Raw genomic sequence first — 19058 nt, 5'->3', positions numbered from 1 at the left:
TACAGATCCTACATGATTTAATTTCGTTCAAGATAGAAACATGAAACGTTTGTGTTCAAATTAAAAGGTAGACTTTTTGTAACGTAGCAACCACCTAATTTACTTCTTTTGGTTCACCAAAAAAATAAAGGCGGCTGCTTGACTTGACTGAGATGGATTCCTTCCTCAAACCACGATCCAAAGCATGCAAGACTGAAATCCCGTGCAGTGTCGCGAAATTTAACATTGCTATATTATTGACTTACTTCACTCGAACATGATATGAACAATTTAATCTACCCTCTCTGCATATTATGTAGTTTCTACACTATATAGTTACACTTAACTTTAAAGCATGAGGCAATTATGTTAAATACACGCAAGATGCTTACATAAATCCAAGAGCTGGCCAATACCTTTTTTCAGTGCACGTACTTTCTATCCCTTATGAGAATGTTTTAATTTAGTCTTTCTAAATAGCATATGACATCATGTCTATGTAGGTTCTCAGTCATCCAGGTCATAGTAGTCTAAGTCGCTTGCAGAGTAAATGACTGAAAGTCCACTTGCTTCCTTTCCAAGTTCCTTATATAGTTTAACCCTGTCATGCATGACATGGTTAAAGAGGGTTATGACAACCTCAATTGGGATCTTTGAATTAAGTATGTTTATTTATCTTTAGGCATAAAAAGATGAATAAAAATATTTAAGACAAAAATCCTGATTGAGGTTGTCATCATTCATGCATGACAGGGTTAAATAACAAGAATTACAATGAAACATGTCATTCATCTACAGTAACATTAAACAACCAGTGGGTGTCAGGGTTGGAGTGACAAATTAGTGTCCAATAGTGATTTATGTGCAAGTATACCATCAACACTGACACAAATACAAGGAAACAGCCTTTGAATAGCTGTCCACTGTAGTGACCACTATGCGTGAAAGGGATACGACACTGAATCTCATCTTTATATATATTAAAAAAAAATTACAGTGTTTGAATGATTTCTTTATCATCAGCATGTATTTATAATTAAATACTTACATTTTATTTTAATGATCTTGTATGTTTCCCGCTGCTTTCCTCCGTGGTATGCAACACTGCATTGTAAAGGTTTGTTATGATCGGTTTGAGCGAAAGGTCAGAGTAGATGTTGAATTCCACTGGCCTTCATGAAGCTTCTGTGGTTGATCACGTTGTGCTCCAGAGTGAATCTAAGTGGAAATCAGGTGGATATGTGGGGCAGGAGTGAGACACAGAGCAGGAAGCAGACACATTTTCACCCTCCTTTACCTCTCCTTTCATAGATAAACTGATGGGGTTTGGTTGATCTGTGTTAACAAGGTAAATCAGGAACATTATAATCACTTTAATGCAACATGGGGACCACTTAATGTACTGTGAAACTGATGTTATATTTTATAAAGCTTTGAATTCTGGACATTCCTTTTTATGTTAATGATATGTATATAATTTCTTTATTTTTTAAATCATCCTTCTGAGCTTTCCAACACCCAACACAGATGTATTACTAGCAAATAAATATGGGGTGAAATAATAGGAAGACTTTTTTTTCTTTTTTTGTTTGACTTTAATCCACAAAAAATGAATCAGATTTGGTTAAAAAAAAAATAAAAAAAAATAAATAAATAAAAAATAAATAAAATGAAAATGATGGGAACTTCACTTGGTACAATTTTGTCTTTTCATGTCTCCACGTGTTTTCCTGCTTTTTGAGCTTTAGGATGAAAAAATACACAATTACATAAACATGTCTGTATTAACTTACATAGTTATACACTTATGAATTGAGTCACAGAAACCAACACTGCTACATGATATTTGATATTAAAGTGATCTTGTAGGTTGAGTTGTAGTTTTGCACAAATGCGTTATTATTATTGACCTCCTATGACCTGGCGTCAACATATGTGGACATCACTTTTTTGTCTAGTCCGCAATCTTATATTTTGCTCTCAAGGGCCAGATATCCTGTTCTCACAAATTACGTCAGGTAAAACGATAATTCTTTGTTTTTAAATTTATCAGGTCCCAATCAGCCCAAATAGCAAAGAAAAATTAAAAATGCATGCCATGAAAGAGTTCAGGTCTTAGGAGGTTAAAGTGTTATTTTATTTATTTGTTCGTCTCCTATATTTCTCCAGAATTTTAGATTCAGTTGGATGATAGATGACACGCTCTCTTTCCGTGGTCTTCCAAATCCCTGTGAATATGTTGACTTTTTGGTCTTCTCCAGCTAGTCATAAGAGCATGGGATGACCACACATGAGCCACGGAGACCTTTAACTGAGGATGGCACATCAGCGGTCCAAGATGAGGCTTTTGTTTGAGTAACTGTAACAAATTATGCAACAAACAATGATTAAATGAAGTACAGAAACAGGACAATCAAGCAGAGAAGGAAAGTGTAAATGCATAAAACAAAATACAAATTCCTCACAAAAATTGCTTGAAAAATAAACAACATCGTAAGATTTAAAAAAGGAGACTTTTAGATTGAAGAGTTTTTGTGTTGTACAGCTTATCACTAAATACAGTGGGGCAAAAAAGTATTTAGTCAGCCACCGATTGTGCAAGTTCCCCCACCTAAAATGATGACAGAGGTCAGTAATTTGCACCAGAGGTACACGTCAACTGTGAGAGACAGAATGTGAAAAAAAAATCCATGAATTCACATGGTAGGATTTGTAAAGAATTTATCCGTAAATCAGGGTGGCAAATAAGTATTTGGTCAATAACAAAAATACAACTCAATACTTTGTAACATAACCTTTGTTGGCAATAACAGAGGTCAAACGTTTACTATAGGTCTCTACCAGGTTTGCACACACAGTAGCTGGTATTTTGGCCCACTCCTCCATGCAGATCTTCTCGAGAGCAGTGATGTTCTGGGGCTGTCGCTGAGCAACACGGACTTTCAACTCCCGCCACAGATTTTCTATGGGGTTGAGGTCTGGAGACTGGCTAGGCCACTCCAGGACTTTCAAATGCTTCTTACGGAGCCACTCCTTTGTTGCCCGGGCGGTGTGTTTTGGATCATTGTCATGTTGGAAGACCCAGCCGCGTTCCATCTTCAAAGTTCTCACTGATGGAAGGAGGTTTTGGCTCAAAATCTCACGATACATGGCCCCATTCATTCTGTCCTTAACACGGATCAGTCGTCCTGTCCCCTTGGCAGAAAAACAGCCCCATAGCATGATGTTTCCACCCCCATGCTTCACAGTAGGTATGGTGTTCTTGGGATGCAACTCAGTATTCTTCGTCCTCCAAACACGACGAGTTGAGTTTATACCAAAAAGTTCTACTTTGGTTTCATCTGACCACATGACATTCTCCCAATCCTCTGCTGTATCATCCATGTGCTCTCTGGCAAACTTCAGACGGGCCTGGACATACACTGGCTTCAGCAGCGGAACACGTCTGGCACTGCGGGATTTGATTCCCTGCCGTTTTTGTGTGTTACTGATGGTGACCTTTGTTACTTTGGTCCCAGCTCTCTGCAGGTCATTCACCAGGTCCCCCCGTGTGGTTCTGGGATCTTTGCTCACCGTTCTCATGATCACTTTGACCCCACGGGATGAGATCTTGCGTGGAGCCCCAGATCGAGGGAGATTATCAGTGGTCTTGTATGTCTTCCATTTTCTGATGATTGCTCCCACAGTTGATTTTTTCACACCAAGCTGCTTGCCTATTGTAGATTCACTCTTCCCAGTCTGGTGCAGGTCTACAATACTTTTCCTGGTGTCCTTCGAGAGCTCTTTGGTCTTGGCCATGGCGGAGTTTGGAGTCTGACTGTTTGAGGCTGTGGACAGGTGTCTTTTATACAGATGATGAGTTCAAACAGGTGCCATTCATACAGGTAACGAGTGGGGGACAGAAAAGCGTCTTACAGAAGACGTTACAGGTCTGTGAGAGCCAGAGATTTTCCATGTTTGAGGTGACCAAATACTTATTTGCAACCCTGATTTACGGATAAATTCTTTACAAATCCTACCATGTGAATTCATGGATTTTTTTTTCACATTCTGTCTCTCACAGTTGAAGTGTACCTCTGGTGCAAATTACTGACCTCTGTCATCATTTTAAGTGGGGGAACTTGCACAATCGGTGGATGACTAAATACTTTTTTGCCCCACTGTATATACATTGCACAAACAGCATCATACCTTTGAAGTAGAGCTGGGCGATATATAAGATTTTTTCATATCACGATATGTTTTTTTCATTTCAGGCGATAACGATATATATCACGATATAAGCCAAATAACTATATTTGTAAGATTTAAATGTGCCGTTGCTCACAAGTAAAATGTGAAATAATCAGCAGCTTGTTTTTATTTAAATATTCATTTCCCATAATAAGTTCAACAGGGTAGATGTACTTAAGGAACATGAGACTTTTTCAGATAAATAAAGGCAAATATTGCAAACTACACAAAAGGCAGCCGCTAAAGCGTTTAAGTTTCAAAATAGAACAAACGAAACAGACTAAATTATCAATTCCACTTAGAAACAAAATATTAATTCTAAAAATAAATCTTAGTTTGTTTTACAGAAGAACAGACAAAACTGACTAACTTTTGTCAATATCAAATAAACTGAGAACTAAAAGGAAATTCTCAATCTCTCCTTGTTGTATAGCTTAGCTTTGCAAACAGTTTTAACAGTTACTTTAGTCTGACAAAAGCCGAATGACGAATTAGCGCTTCCAGTCAGAGACTGAGGCTACGTCCACACGTATTTTTGAAAACGGAGATTTTCCGTTTTCGTTTTAAAAAATAATCCCGTCCACACATAAAGGCAGAAATGAAGGAAAACGCTGCTATGAACATGCCAAAGCAGCAGGTGGAGCTAGATTCCTAACCGTGCAGAAATGTTGGCCAATCAGAAGTCTAGAAGCCTCGGTGGGAAAAAGTAAACAAAGCTGGGGCATAGAAGCAGAACAGAGTCGTATGTGTGGAGGGACAGTAACTGTGTGTATATGTAAGCATTTAAACACTGCAGAGAGTAGAATTAACAGTAACAGTATTGTAGAAATTCATTTCACCGAAACAATAACGTGGCGCACAGTGTGACGTCAAAAAATGCGCACACCTTTGACGCTGCGTTTTCTCCGTTTTTCTAGTCCACACGTAAATGCAAAAACTGAGTTTTTAAAAATCTTCGTTTTCATTGACCAAAAACGCCGTTTACGTGTGGACAAAAGGTGCAAATGCATAGAAAAATCTGCGTTTTCAAAAATACCCGGGTACGTGTGGACGTAGCGCATGCACCAGTTTATTGTATTTCCAGACTTGCTTTCGGCACAATTTACAGTGCACACTACTCTGTTTTTTGTCAGACTTGAAATAGCCGAAATACCTTCACACTACGGAACTTCTATGGCTCTTCCGTTCGACAATCTCTCCGGCATTGGAACCATCATCTGTTTTCTCTTCGGTAACCTTCGGTCACGCTCGTTTGATTTTTCTAGTCGGCACACTCATTTCCTCCATTACCCGGGCGGTACGGTGGCTGGCTGCTTCCCAAACAAATACACATGTGCGGCTTGGCACTTGTGCTGTACGTAACAAGTCACGTGACGTGACGCTGCGGCTGTGATTGGTTCGGCTCTGCGCTACTTAATTTGGATTGGCTGTTCTTTTTTTTTTTTTCTTTTTTTTAAGAGGACAAGAGCGGCGAGGTCTATCGCGATAGTTTAATTTTTCTATCGAGAAAAAGTTATATCGCGATACATATCGTTATCGTTCTATCGCCCAGCTCTACTTTGAAGCAAACGCATATAAAAAACAAAATCTACTCTAAAGGATTAATCTCTTCTTCTCTTTGCCGCATCTAAAAGAAAGTGACACAGATATGTTAGGGTGCTATTATTTCTTTGTGGTGAGAAGTGACTTGTTAGTTTGCATTCAGCTTTATTATGTCTCAATATTGTTTCATATATGGTACAATGGTGAAGTCAACATGTATCAAAATGCATATATTTTCACCCATATCATTGTTTTATAAAAGGGGAGTTATCAGATTAACAGAAGAACAGATAGGAGGTCTGAAACAAGATAAAAATATAAATAAATACATAATTATTTTTGGTTCAATTCCATCATCAGGCCAGGGTCTTTCTGTGTGGAGTTTGCATGTTCTCCCCGTGTTTGCGTGGGTTCCCTCCAGGTACTCTGGCTTCCTCCCACCGTCCAAAGACATGCAACTTGTGGGGATAGGTTAATTGGATAATCCAAATTGCCACTATGTGTGAATGTGCGAATGGTTGTCTGTACCTGTGTGTTGGCCATGCGACAGACTGGCGACCTGTCCAGGGTGTACCCCGCCTCTCGCCCTATGACAGCTGGGATAGGCTCCAGCGCCCCCCGCGACCCTGAAAAGGATAAGCGGAAGCAAATGGATGGATGGATAATTATTTTGCTAATATGAGAAGTTGTTTTGTTACAGTTGCTAAAATAATAATTCTAATGATAAAGCAATTAAAAAACGAACAAATGAACGAACAAAAAAAAACAGTTAACGCAGTGGAAGGCACTGTTTCCTCATAGCAAGAAGGTCCTGGGTTCAAGTCCAGGGTCTTTCTGTGTGGTATGTTCTCTCCGTGTGTGTATGGGTTCTACGGCTTCCTCCCACAGTCCAAAGACATGCACTTAGTGGGGTTACGTTAATTGGTAATTCTAAAGACCACAGGTGTGAATATGAATGGGAATGGTTGTCTGTCTCTCTATATTAGCCCTGTGACCTGTCCAGGGTGCCGCTCTCTCTGTGGTAGCTGGGATAAGCTCCAGCTTTGATACCAGTGACTCATCATATTATAAAGCGCCTTGAGGCGACTATTTGTTGTGATTTGGAGCTATATAAATAAAATAACATTGAATTGAATTACCTTCTGGCTGCCTCACACAAACCAAAATCCTTCAGCAGTTATTTTAATTGATGACTCTAAAATTAGTTGTATTCTTCTGTTTGTCATCTCTGCAACAGACTTTGAACCTTTTCAGGGTATACCCTCCCTCTTGCCCTATGACAGTTGGGATATGCTCCAGCTGACTGAAGTAGTGGATTGCATAGGTGGAAGAAATTGGATCTGTTAAATTAATTAATGAAAGCTCTTTAAGAAGTCATGCAAATTTAAGCACAAATAGCTGAAGTTATCAAAGGTTCCTCCTGTCTCCTACACCTTTGTGCTCAGCTGTACTTTTCTAATCACAACCTACGACTGTAAATCATGGTCTAACATCACTGAATATGGTAAATAGACTGATTTTCATATAGAGCTTTTCTGCTCTGAGCACTCAAAGCACTTACCTCATTCACGCAAGCACTTTTTTCTATGTAAGTGCTTTCTATCTAACGTGAATACACACACATCCTCCTTCTTACCCAAGGATATTTGCAGACCAAAATAAATAAACCACCAACTTCTCGATTAGCAGATGTCCTCCTCTACCACTTGGCCACTGTCTAGATCAATATGTCATACTTGCATGCAAAGTAATGCACAACATTCTTTAAACAAGGCATGAATTGCATTAATTTAATAAAGAGAAAAATATTTTAAATACAGTTAGAAATTTTTTTTTATCTCTAAGAAGAATGACTGAACCTTATGTTATACATGTCTATTGTTGGTGCAGAGCTGTCAAATTATGATTTTCTTTATTAGTTGGTGCCTATATAGAGAGTCACATGACATGTTGTCTTGTATGAGTTCACACTTTAGTTTTCACATTCTTAATATAACTAACAGACCCAGGTTGACTGTTAATTGTTGTCATTTCCTCTTTACAAGTTGAGAGAAAAACCACCCTTAAGGAGAGATTCTACGAAGGGGCCTTCATACACTTCACATACACACAACGTCACTCATCACAACTATCTTCTTCCTAATATCTCTTTGGACATTTTTTTGGATTGAAGAAATTAAAGAAGACTATAGGATAAAGAAAAGACTACAGGAAGGTTAGCAAATACATATATGGCGCTGTATAAATAAAACTTAAAATAACTGAATTGACATAGAGGATGACAACATGTATAGCATATTAATATTCATATGTGCTATGGTATTTGCGAATTATTGAATCTCATTTGGTGTTGTTTATTGTATTTATGACTGAAGTCTGAAGAAACAAGACATACTGGCAATGTCATAATTTATTCATTGACCAAACAGGGCATTGTAGAAGAATTATATACAGCCACAACAGCCTGGCACCTTCTCCATCATGGTCACACACTGCTTCAGGAGGGCATTCTTCAACCAGCATTTGTCACAAGTCAGCCAAAAAAAACACAAACATGGTAAACACAGTATAAGCCGTTTGGCATTGGTCAGATATAACAAAAGTATTGCTCGTTTGAATATAAGAACTAAATCTGTAATTTCTATGAGTTTTTAATATTTATTTATTTGTTGGAACATCTGGGTCAGAACAATTGCATCTTAGAAATAACTGACATGAGAACCATGGCAATGGCCCTTTCTCTTTCTGGACTGAACTAGTGTAGTCAGATGACGTCCTGCCAGTCATCAGTCATAGTGTTGGACAAGGAGAGTAAGAAGGCCATAGTGATAGATATAACTAGTAGCAACATTAGGGAAAAGGAACATGAGAAGCTTGAGGAATACCAAGGGCTAAGCGAGGAGCTAGATAACATGTGGAGGGTGAAGGACACGGTCCTCCCTAATTGGAGAACTAAGCACTATGAACAATTTGACCAACAACAAGCTACTCAGTTGTGATGTGTAACGGGATAATGACAGACAGTCCCTGTGGTGCTATTGGTGGTGTGGTGTTTTTTTAATGTTTATATACCAAAGTGTATACAATTTCGGATAAAAGATATTTGTATAATGTGTGTTTGTGTTTCCAGAAATGAGGTGCCTTTTCAGGGACACTTTAGATTCTGTTAAAGTCCTACTTTAAAAACACATGTTACATTCAGCTGTGTCTTGGTGTCCTATTATTATTGAAAAGATTTATAAAAGGAAGAGTAGAAGAGAATATGGGATTTAAGTTGAAGGTGATGCGATACTTGCAGAAACCAAAGCTGCATGGGATGAAGGACCAGCAGCTAGTAAGCTTAAGATATTTTATATTTTTATATTTAAATGACGTTATTCATTTAAAAAATGTTTTAGCTTTTTTAAAGACAAATTTTAAGTTAATTGACTTTCTAAAACTTAATAGCTTTGTCCATTGCTTTGGGGGGAGAGGAAAAGCAAATGATTATCTTATATCAGACTGCTGCAGCATTAAATACCCAGCTGATCACACGAACCAGCTGTGGTGGAACAGGGATTAGGAGAACCTCTAATTTAACATTCTGAAAGTATTGAGCACTGGGGATGTTTAAGCAGTCAAACCATGTACTAACATCAAAGAACTATTGGAAATTGACACAAGAAGCCCACAACTGGAAAAACAAATAAACAGCTAATGTATTTTGAGTGTCCAACATAAACCTCACAAAACAAAAAACAAAACAAAACAAAAGCTGGAGAAGTGAAAAGGGAAATGTCTTCATTTTATAAAAACTTAATTTAGTAACAACATCATTTTTTCTGTTCTCCATTCTCTGTAGTGTTTTATTTTTGCAGAAAGTTGAGACAATCATTGTGACCACTTAATTTGAAATTAATTCTGTTTGCCTGTGAAGTATTCAAAACAGAATCTCGTGTTTTCTTGGATAAGTCTCTGCAAGCTTGTCTTCATTGCTTTAAAAGAAGTCAACCAGTTTGTGATTATTTCAACTTCAACTGTGACATTTGAACTCAAGTTTGGATAGATGAGTGGCTGGCGCTCCACACACTTCAAACCTCTTCGATCACTAAAGGCACACTCCATTTCAGGGTGCTTGATTATATATACTTGTGGCAATGGGACTGAAAACACTTGAATTCAATGAAGTGTGGCCTGATACTTTTATGCATAGAGTTCATGTTTAACGAAGCAATTGCATTAGACCCCCCCACAACTTTGGTGTCAGGAAACCTCACTTCACTTTTTATCATTTTAATGATGTACTGATAAAAAATTATGAATTTTGAACCACCCAAGTGTGCAAATATCATGTTACTGTACCATACAATACTGTCGCCTATTTAAAGACTCATTTCCCAAGCTAAACATTGCAAATAGAAAAATTAATCACATATACTGAAAAAAGCAACACAATTTAAAGAAACAACAGTGAATGATCACAGAACATGTAATGTAGACACTAAAGCTGTTGCACCAGAATGTCATACTAAAGAGAATAATTCTTTTAAATACAAGGGGGCGCAAGTGAGTCAGATACCCAGGGGACAAAGATGAGGCAGGTCTGGTCAGCAACAGTTTCTTCCCAGAGGCAGATAGTAGAAATAAAACAATGCAAATACTAAAAAAAAAAGTATAAAATAAAATATGCATATATATATATATATATACAGCATATCTCCATATGCTAAAAGTCCCACGGAGACTAGATAAAACAATTCTAAAACCTGTAAAAATACAATTTTCTACATGCACTAAAATCCCCTGACGTAATTGTCCCACAACCATAGCTGGCATTTGCCCGGCTGATAGTGATTTTTCGTTTTTATGGGCCAATGTTTTTTTTGTAACAGAATAAACAATGAAAGGTGGAGTGGTCAATGTGTAAAATGTAAAAATAACTCAGTTGTTTGGTGGTGGCTATGGCGGAGCTTCCATAGAAGCCAGCAGGTGGATGAGGGAAAGGGGATATATAATTCCATATATCTTGTTTGACATATTACTACATATCTACAATGTCGAAAGTAGTAAAAAATGAAGAAAAAACATTAAATGAGAAGGTATGTCCAAACTTTTGACTGGTAGTGTATAAACTTTGCTTCACCATGACAATGTAACTTAACTAAAACTTTTAAAATATTTGGGATCAAATGTGAAATTACACAACCAGAGACTTAATGATGAAGTTGACATTTTACGATCATGAATGACTTCTTGCACATTCATATAGTTCATTGAAGTGGAGCTGAGAATGCACTTTGCATTCAGCCTCCACTGTTAGAGTTAAGTTAGTTTGTTTTTTTTAATTTGTTACCTTCCAAATTCAGTTTAAATTTCATGAATAAGGTTTAACTGCTGGTGATTTGATGGGTCAGGTGGATGATAAAGTCAAAGACAGACGTGAATATACACAGTCATCTTTTAATTTTCATGCAAGAATGCAAATTTTATTATGGTTTGCATTTATGTGTTTGATCAAAATTCAGCACCTTTCAAGATAAAAAATCACAAAGTGCTTCACAGAAGCTAAAAATAAAAATCAACCAAAAGCAAGTTTAAAAAGATGAGTTTTTAGCTGTTTTTTAAAAGTGACCACTGAGTCCACAGATCTCAGGCTCAAAGGGAGAGAGTTCCACAGTCTGGGGGCCACAGTTACAAAAGCTCTGTCGCCTTTTGTTTTAAGCCTCCTGTGTTGGACAGCAACCAGCAAGCCCGGTCACATGACCTCAGGGACCTGCTGGGAATGTATGGATGTAAAAGTTCACCGATATATGTTGGTGCTTGTCCATGCGGAGCCCTGAAAGTCAAGGTCAAAACCTTAAAGTGGATTCTGAATTTAACAGGGAGCCAGTGCAGCTGAATCAGCAGGGGTGTGACATGGAAGTACTTGGAGGACAGAAGCTTTGCAGCAGCGTTCTGAACAACTTGCAGATGCTCCAAAGAGGCTTTACATAAACAAGTAAACAAAGATTTACAATAATCCAGAAGAGATAAAACAAATGCATGAATGACAATTTCTAATTCGGAGCACGATACAATGGGACTCAGCTTAGCAATGTTTCTCAACTGATAAAAACAGGAACAGACAAGAGATTTAACATGAGCGTCCAAAGTCAGAGCTGAGTCAATAGTAATACCAAGGTTCCTGATAGAAGGTTTGGCAAATGTAACAAGTGGACCCAAGTTTTCCATAAGACTAGGTACAAATTTTTTAGGAGCACAGAAAACTGATATCCACTTATAACACAAATTCCTAGGTATTTGTAAGATTCAGCAAGAGTAATATTGATAACATATGTCTTAATTGCTAAACCTAACCCTTGCTAAACAAACACCAATGCTTTGGATTGTATCAAATTTTCACTGGCAGACGACAAGGAGCTGAGAGAGAGTCGACCCAAAAGTGGGAGGGGAGGTCTGAGACCAGGCTTTGAAGTCTATGAGTGACTGTTGTTTGGACCTTTTCAGCCACTGTGCACGTAAACGAAAATCATATCCAGATGGCGAGAAACAGAGACCGAATGAACCCAAACACAGATACTAGAGATATAATGGAGCTGTAATTGAAAGTGAGCCTTTATTCATGGCTGAGAGAAACAAACAAAAAGCAAAATGGGGACACAGACTAAGCTAACAAAACCTAAACTGGGAAGCAACTAAAAAATAAGAAACTAAGACCTCAAAACCCAAGATGCAAAACCTGGAACATGAAAAACCTGGGACTTGGAAACACAAAGTGAGTTAATGACAAAATAAGTGGAAATATCATATTGTTACAGTCCCAATACCAATATGATGCTTCTTCATTGGTCCTGCTTTGAAATACAAAACTTTAAAGCTTTGCCTCATGAAAGGTAATAACTTAGTCTTCAAGACATCCTCGATATCAAGGGTGGAGTCTCAAGGGCCAGCGTCCAACAGGTTTTAGATGTGTCCTTGATCCAGCACAGCTGATTTAAATGGCTAAATTATCTCTTCAACATGTCTTGAAGTTTTCCAGAAGCCTGTTAATGAACTAATCATTTGATTCAGGTGTGCTGACCCAGGGTGATATCTAAAACCTGGTGAACTCCAGCCCTTGAGGCCTGGAGTTCCACACCCCTGCTTTATATGAAGTAAAACACGGTCAGGAAAATTCTGACTATAAAGTCACTGTAATTTCTTTGTAAAACATGCTGCTGACAAAAGGTGAAAACATGATGGCTCACTATAGTAAAGCTATGTTACTGAAAATGAAACATCAGTATCCGGAACACATTCACAGAGGAAGAAGACCCACATACATGACACACAGGCTGTATCCCAATTCAGGGTCTGCAGCCTTAAAGGCCGCATTTTAAGGCCGATTACGTCACAGCGTCGCAATGAAGGCTGTCCCAATTCAAAGGCTGCTCGAAATGCGGCCCTCAAATGCTTCCTTCATTTCCCTGAATTTTAAGGATGTGGTGGTGTAGACTTCATGGCCCAACATATCCCAGAATGCATAGCCCGGCGGTGGGTGTGGATAATTTTGCCGAAAAAATCGGCGGAAGAGGGGCGGCCGAAGAGTAAACTTTTAAAAGTAAGTACTGAATATTATGTCACTTATTTATGTGCAAATGTTTAATAATGAAGAACATTAAAACATTACTGTTGGCCACATGTCGGCAAAGTTATGTGACATTAGCGATGTTAGTGCTAACTTGGTTTTAAAGCCTTTACTTTAAAATATACGCCGTTCAATAGTTGACCTTAATCTTACAGAGAATGTGATGATTTCATGGATATTTAAAGTAAGCACTGAGAGAAATTTAGTAATGCCAACATATTGAAAGAACAATATTTGTCTCTTATATATAATACATTTATATATACAGTGTCAAAGGAACCTGTCTTTGAGTGAAGAGTTAAGGTGACAGGAAATATAAATAAATGCAGCTTGAATCTTTACTGAAGCTCAGTATTTGAAACAGAATTCATTCACTGCTGTAATAACTAATACTGATTGAAATAATAACTTTAATATTGGCCATATTATATTTACAATACCAAATTGAGATTACTTTAATCTCATGAACAACATTAGGTAATTGTTATTTACTAGCTAATCTTAAAATGACTGTTCAGTACAGAAATGAAGCCCAACAATCATGATTTCACAGTCTCGTGGTCTCAGCCTCGGATACTTATCAAATCAAAGCTCATGTAGAAACAAACAAACAAACATTTCTGTCAAACAAAGCTGTATGAAACGTTTCCAGCTGTTAGTATCAGCGGGACAGAGGCTAGACCGTCCCATTTCACCAGCCTCGCACTTCCGGCCTTAGCGGTCTTTGAGTATGCGGCCCTTGTGGACCGTTAAGGCTGCATACTTTAAGGCTGCAGACCCTGAACTGGGATACAGCCGCAAAGGCTGGGTCAAAAATCAAAATCTCTAGTCAAGAACAGGAAGTGAAAAAAAAAGCAGTTCACAAAACAGTCCACATGGGGTCATGCATACAGAGACCAAAATGAAATGCTAGTTTAAAAAAAACCCAAAACTTAAAGCAGCGTGGCAAGGGACAAAATGAAGGTCATGTTACACTGTGTTGGGTACACAGAGTTATGGGGAAAATATTGCTGGACTAAGGTGAGGAACTAGAGTTAAACGTAATTGCTGGAAGTCAAAGGAACAGCAATGCTAGGAACTGAACTGGCCAGTGATGTTACGTCTGACAACAGAATCCAGAGGTGGGACCAAGTCATTGTTTTGCAAGTCTCAAGTAAGTCTCAAGTCTTTATCCTCAAGTCTCAAGTCAAGTCTCAAGTAATGTCAGGCAAGTCAGAGTCGAGTCTCAAGTCACTGGTGTAAAAGTCCGAGTCAAGTCACAAGTCTGAAACTTTGAATTTCAAGTCCTTTCGAGTCTTTAAAAAAAAAAAAAACGAAAAAATAATGTTGCAGTTATGCTAAATGTAAATATTAGACCATGTAATTTTTTAATCTGTGTTTTTCTCAACACATGACAAAATAGTGAACTTAGAAAATATACACAAATTGTGAAATTGCACCTCTTTAAAATGCAGCTCAATTAAACCTAGCTCCAAGAATAATTTTCACCGACAGTTCTGAGATAAGCTGCATGTTATTCTTGGATGCGGTTGTAGGACCGGCTTTAAAATCGCATGACAAAAATATCATACATATTAAAAAAAACTGAATCACCAACGTAGCCTGGACAACATTTGCTAGTTAGATGAAGTCAGCTATCTCATCATAGCATATTTATATGCATATTTATAATCATACGGTTCTTGGAGTGAGTGCATACACTCATGAAGTTTAGTAACTTCAGGTCACTGCAACAAGCCCAGGTACAGTTTACCGACGGATGGGTGCAGGACCTTGAAATGCACCGTGTAGAACGAAAGACCATCGTACGTATCATAAGTTTACCAGTCTCACAAATCGTCGTCATAAATACACATTCGTTAACCGTTTATTAATAGGACCTTTGAGCTCAACGGTAATTAATTAGTAGTGGAAATAATTTCTGGTACCCATCACAGAAATGTAGCAGTGACAACAATATTGTATGCTGTAATCGTACTGGGCAATTAGTGATACAAAAAACCTGTTTTATCCTGTGAATAAAAGTATATGTTTTTGTCAATGTACCATAATAACAGAAGCGAAACGCAATATTGTGTCAGGACAATTCACTATTTATGCACAATAAATAAAGGAGCATAGCGCGACAATTTCTGTTCAGCGCCAGACTTGCTTGTAACCTATATCACCAATTATGTTAACTACAACAGCAGACTGACCTTTGTGTAAATGCTTGGAGCAGACTAACCTGTGAGCTGGAGTGTTCTGGGATGTTATATTTGGTCTTTGAATGGCTGCAATCCAGGCCATCCGTCGCGTCTTTGTTACTTCGGAAACATGGCTCGAACAATTTCTCTTCAACGACGTAATCCGATAACAACCGATCTCTTTACCCGTCGGCTTCCCGTGGCTGTCATGCGACCGGCTATTGCAGTTAATAATACAACAGCTTCTTGACATTTTTGTGTTTCTTTTTATCGCTGTGTGACTGATTTCAATTGAAAGCCTGCGTGCGCTAGTACCGCTTGCCACGAGTTCCCAGAATCCTTTGCGGTTCTACCCGTGAATGACGTCACATTTTCAATCTCTATATAATATGCATGTTAAATTTTATATTTGGGGTAAAATATCAAGTCTTTTCAAGTAAACCGGTTCAAGTCCAATTCAAGTCCCAAGTCATTGGTGTAAAAGTCCAAGTCAAGTCACAAGTCTTACAACATTTTTTCAAGTCAAGTCTAAAGTCATAAAATTAATGACTCGAGTCTGACTCGAGTCCAAGTCATGTGACTCGAGTCCACACCTCTGACAGAATCCCTGAGGCTTGTGTTAAGAAAAGGGGGCGTGTCCAAATGACGCTGTGGAGAGATAAATGAGGCCCCGTTTCTCTGAAATGACTGGCTTGTTATGTGATACGAGCTGTTTAAAAAGCCGTGATTTATTTTTTTCTTAGACTGGATCTGAGGTGATTCTGAGGCTCATCACAAACTTGCAAAGAGATTTTAAACAGATTATGGAGCCACTAAAAAGGTGGAAAAACATCCGCAGTAAGGGAGCATTTTGATACAACATCTCACAATGATAACATAAATCTTAACTCAAACCCAGAGAGGATTATAGAGCACCTCATATGGGTATTCTGCAATTTGATACATCATTACATTTATACAGGGGCGATTCTAGGATCAGAGCTTTTGGGGGTGCTGAGCACCCAGAGAGCTGCCCAGCCAGGCAAGATAAACTTTACACGTCACAATGAGACTTCTTCCCTGTCTCTGTCAGTCCCTGCATCCTTAAATGTCTCCAGTTGTCCCGAGTTCCCTCTGACTGTCTCCTTGGTGCATTTAAACCCCTGTTCCTCCCTGTCCTCATCGTCTGTTGTCTTCATCTCCGTTATCAGTCATCATAATTTTACCCTCTCTGTGCAAGTCTGCAAATTTCTTTCTTAAATCATATGATTCTTAAATTCAACAAGTCTCTCTGTGCCTGGGTCTACGTCTTGTATAGGAATTTCTTTCACTCATGTATTAATCACATTATTTTTGTATAATGCCTTGGTGCCACTGGATTTTAACATGTCTAACACTCATACTTAAGACAAATGGTAGGGGGTGTAGTAAGGATGTTGGGGGAAACAGGAACTCCAGAGGACCAGTCTTTTGTCTCTTCGAGGACTCTGGGAAGTAGCAAGGGAGTGTGAACCTTAAGGTGTGAAACAGCTGTGTACTGCCTTTTGTTCCTGGAGAAGGTATTTAACTGAGAGCCATGCTAGGCTCAGGGAGAACTCTGCTGACCGTCTGTCCCGCGGTCATGCAGGGGCTCCACAAGCTTGGTTGTATGTTCTTTGTGTGCTTTGATTAAAGAATGTTAGCTGCCGCTCACTGCTCGTCTGCAGGCTTTATTTAAATGGAAAACTTCCACAACAGTCTCAAAACATGATATCACTGTTTTGTGCATTTTAACACAATTGAATGCCCACATTTGAGAAAGAAAAACAAAACACTTTTTTGAAAAGTCTGTAACAAAACCATCAAATCAGATAAAGGTTATTTAAATGCTGCAAAAGAAGAATGGATTGGAATAAAAAAAAAAATACATATAGCTCCTTAATTACTGCGGGAGAATAATGAATGATGCTCATAGTGAGTAAAAAGTAAACTGAGTGCATTTTTGGACAGAGATTCACTTTGAATGTGTATGTATAATATAATACAGATGCATAAAAAAAACCTCCCAAAACAGAATAAATTACAAATAAATTATCACAAAATATTAATAAAAACTATAAAAATGGAGGCAACTTTGCCTGTAGTAGAATGTATACAATGTATGAAAAAATCTTTACTGCCGATACAAATTTTACTAATTTAATAATAATAATTTTGTGTTGTAAGATTTATGAGTTTCATGCTTTCATAGTGGTACTTGGGAGAGCTTGACATTTTATCAGGTGGTACACACTGTAAAAAGTTTCGAGAAACACTGATAAGTGTATGTGTGCTTTTGGAAAACATTTACTGCTATACAGAATCTTAGAAACAAGCTTAAAACATTTTTAGAATATAAACAGAGCACTCTGCTTCTCTTTACAGCTCCTCACTCCAACAGGGCTCTGTTTGGCACTTTCTGATAGTGTGCAAATGTGATGTATATACTGCGGCAGTCATACAGACAATTGGACGGTCCAAAAGTTGGCCTACCTATTACTGGCTGAGGTTTTAGTAGAGTTGTGGCTGAACCACATAAAAATATATAATTAATTTTAATCTCCCCAATCCATTATAATGTTATGTTGGAATTAGGGATGGGTATTGATAAGATTTTCACGATTCCGATTCCATTTTCGATTCTGTTTAACGATTCGATTCTTTATCGATTCTCTTATCGATTCTTTTTAAAAAAGGAGAACACTAAGGTCGATTAGCTTAGAACTTTGTTTTATATCTTCTCTTTGAACAAGATAGAAATTTAGGAGTAACATGGCCTTACAAACCCAACAGTGAGATCTTAAGAGATCCACAGCCTACAGCTCTTCAATGGGGTGTCACAGGGTCCCCAGGAAAAAAAATTGTAAATGTAAAATAATAAAATAAATATTCTTCTGTAGCAATAACAAAGTATAACATAAATTGTTCTGTGGCAATTACACAAGAATATCCAGTAATGTCCCTGCCTACAATTAAACACATTCACTTACCAAAAATCGGGGGCATCTGCTGTGGCAAATGGGTGCAAGCCTTTTACCACAAACTTAGTCACTGCTCGGTGACATTCGTCTATCCTGGCCTGAAAGGAGACGCTACCGGTAGACTGCAGCGAGAACTGCCAGCATCTGAGCCAGACTCTGTCTGTCTCTCTCATCATGGTCACCTAAATGCACAGTAATGGCAGGTTTTGTAATAAGGCAGATCGCGCTAACATAATATGCACTGTTAGTTGATTATTTACCTGCCGCATTAACCCCTGGGGCAACCTCAAAATCCCACCCTTTCGTGAACCTCGGGACCAAAAATGGTCCCGCCCCAAAAGTGCTCTAAAAATGTTATATATCAATATTTTTTTCTACTTTAAATTAGTCAATCTTTTAAAACTACTTCTGCTTAAAATATCCATGTCAAGTTTTAATTATATTTTCATTGTTTTAACCCTTTAAATCCCAGTTTTATTACATGAGCGCCCTGTTTTTTTAGCCCCAAAAAACAAAAAACTTGAATATTTTCCA

This window comes from Astatotilapia calliptera, chromosome 11, assembly GCF_964374335.1.
Source record: "Astatotilapia calliptera chromosome 11, fAstCal68.1, whole genome shotgun sequence".
Taxonomy (NCBI): Eukaryota; Metazoa; Chordata; class Actinopteri; order Cichliformes; family Cichlidae; genus Astatotilapia; species Astatotilapia calliptera.
Note: the sequence above shows the minus strand (reverse complement) of the source record.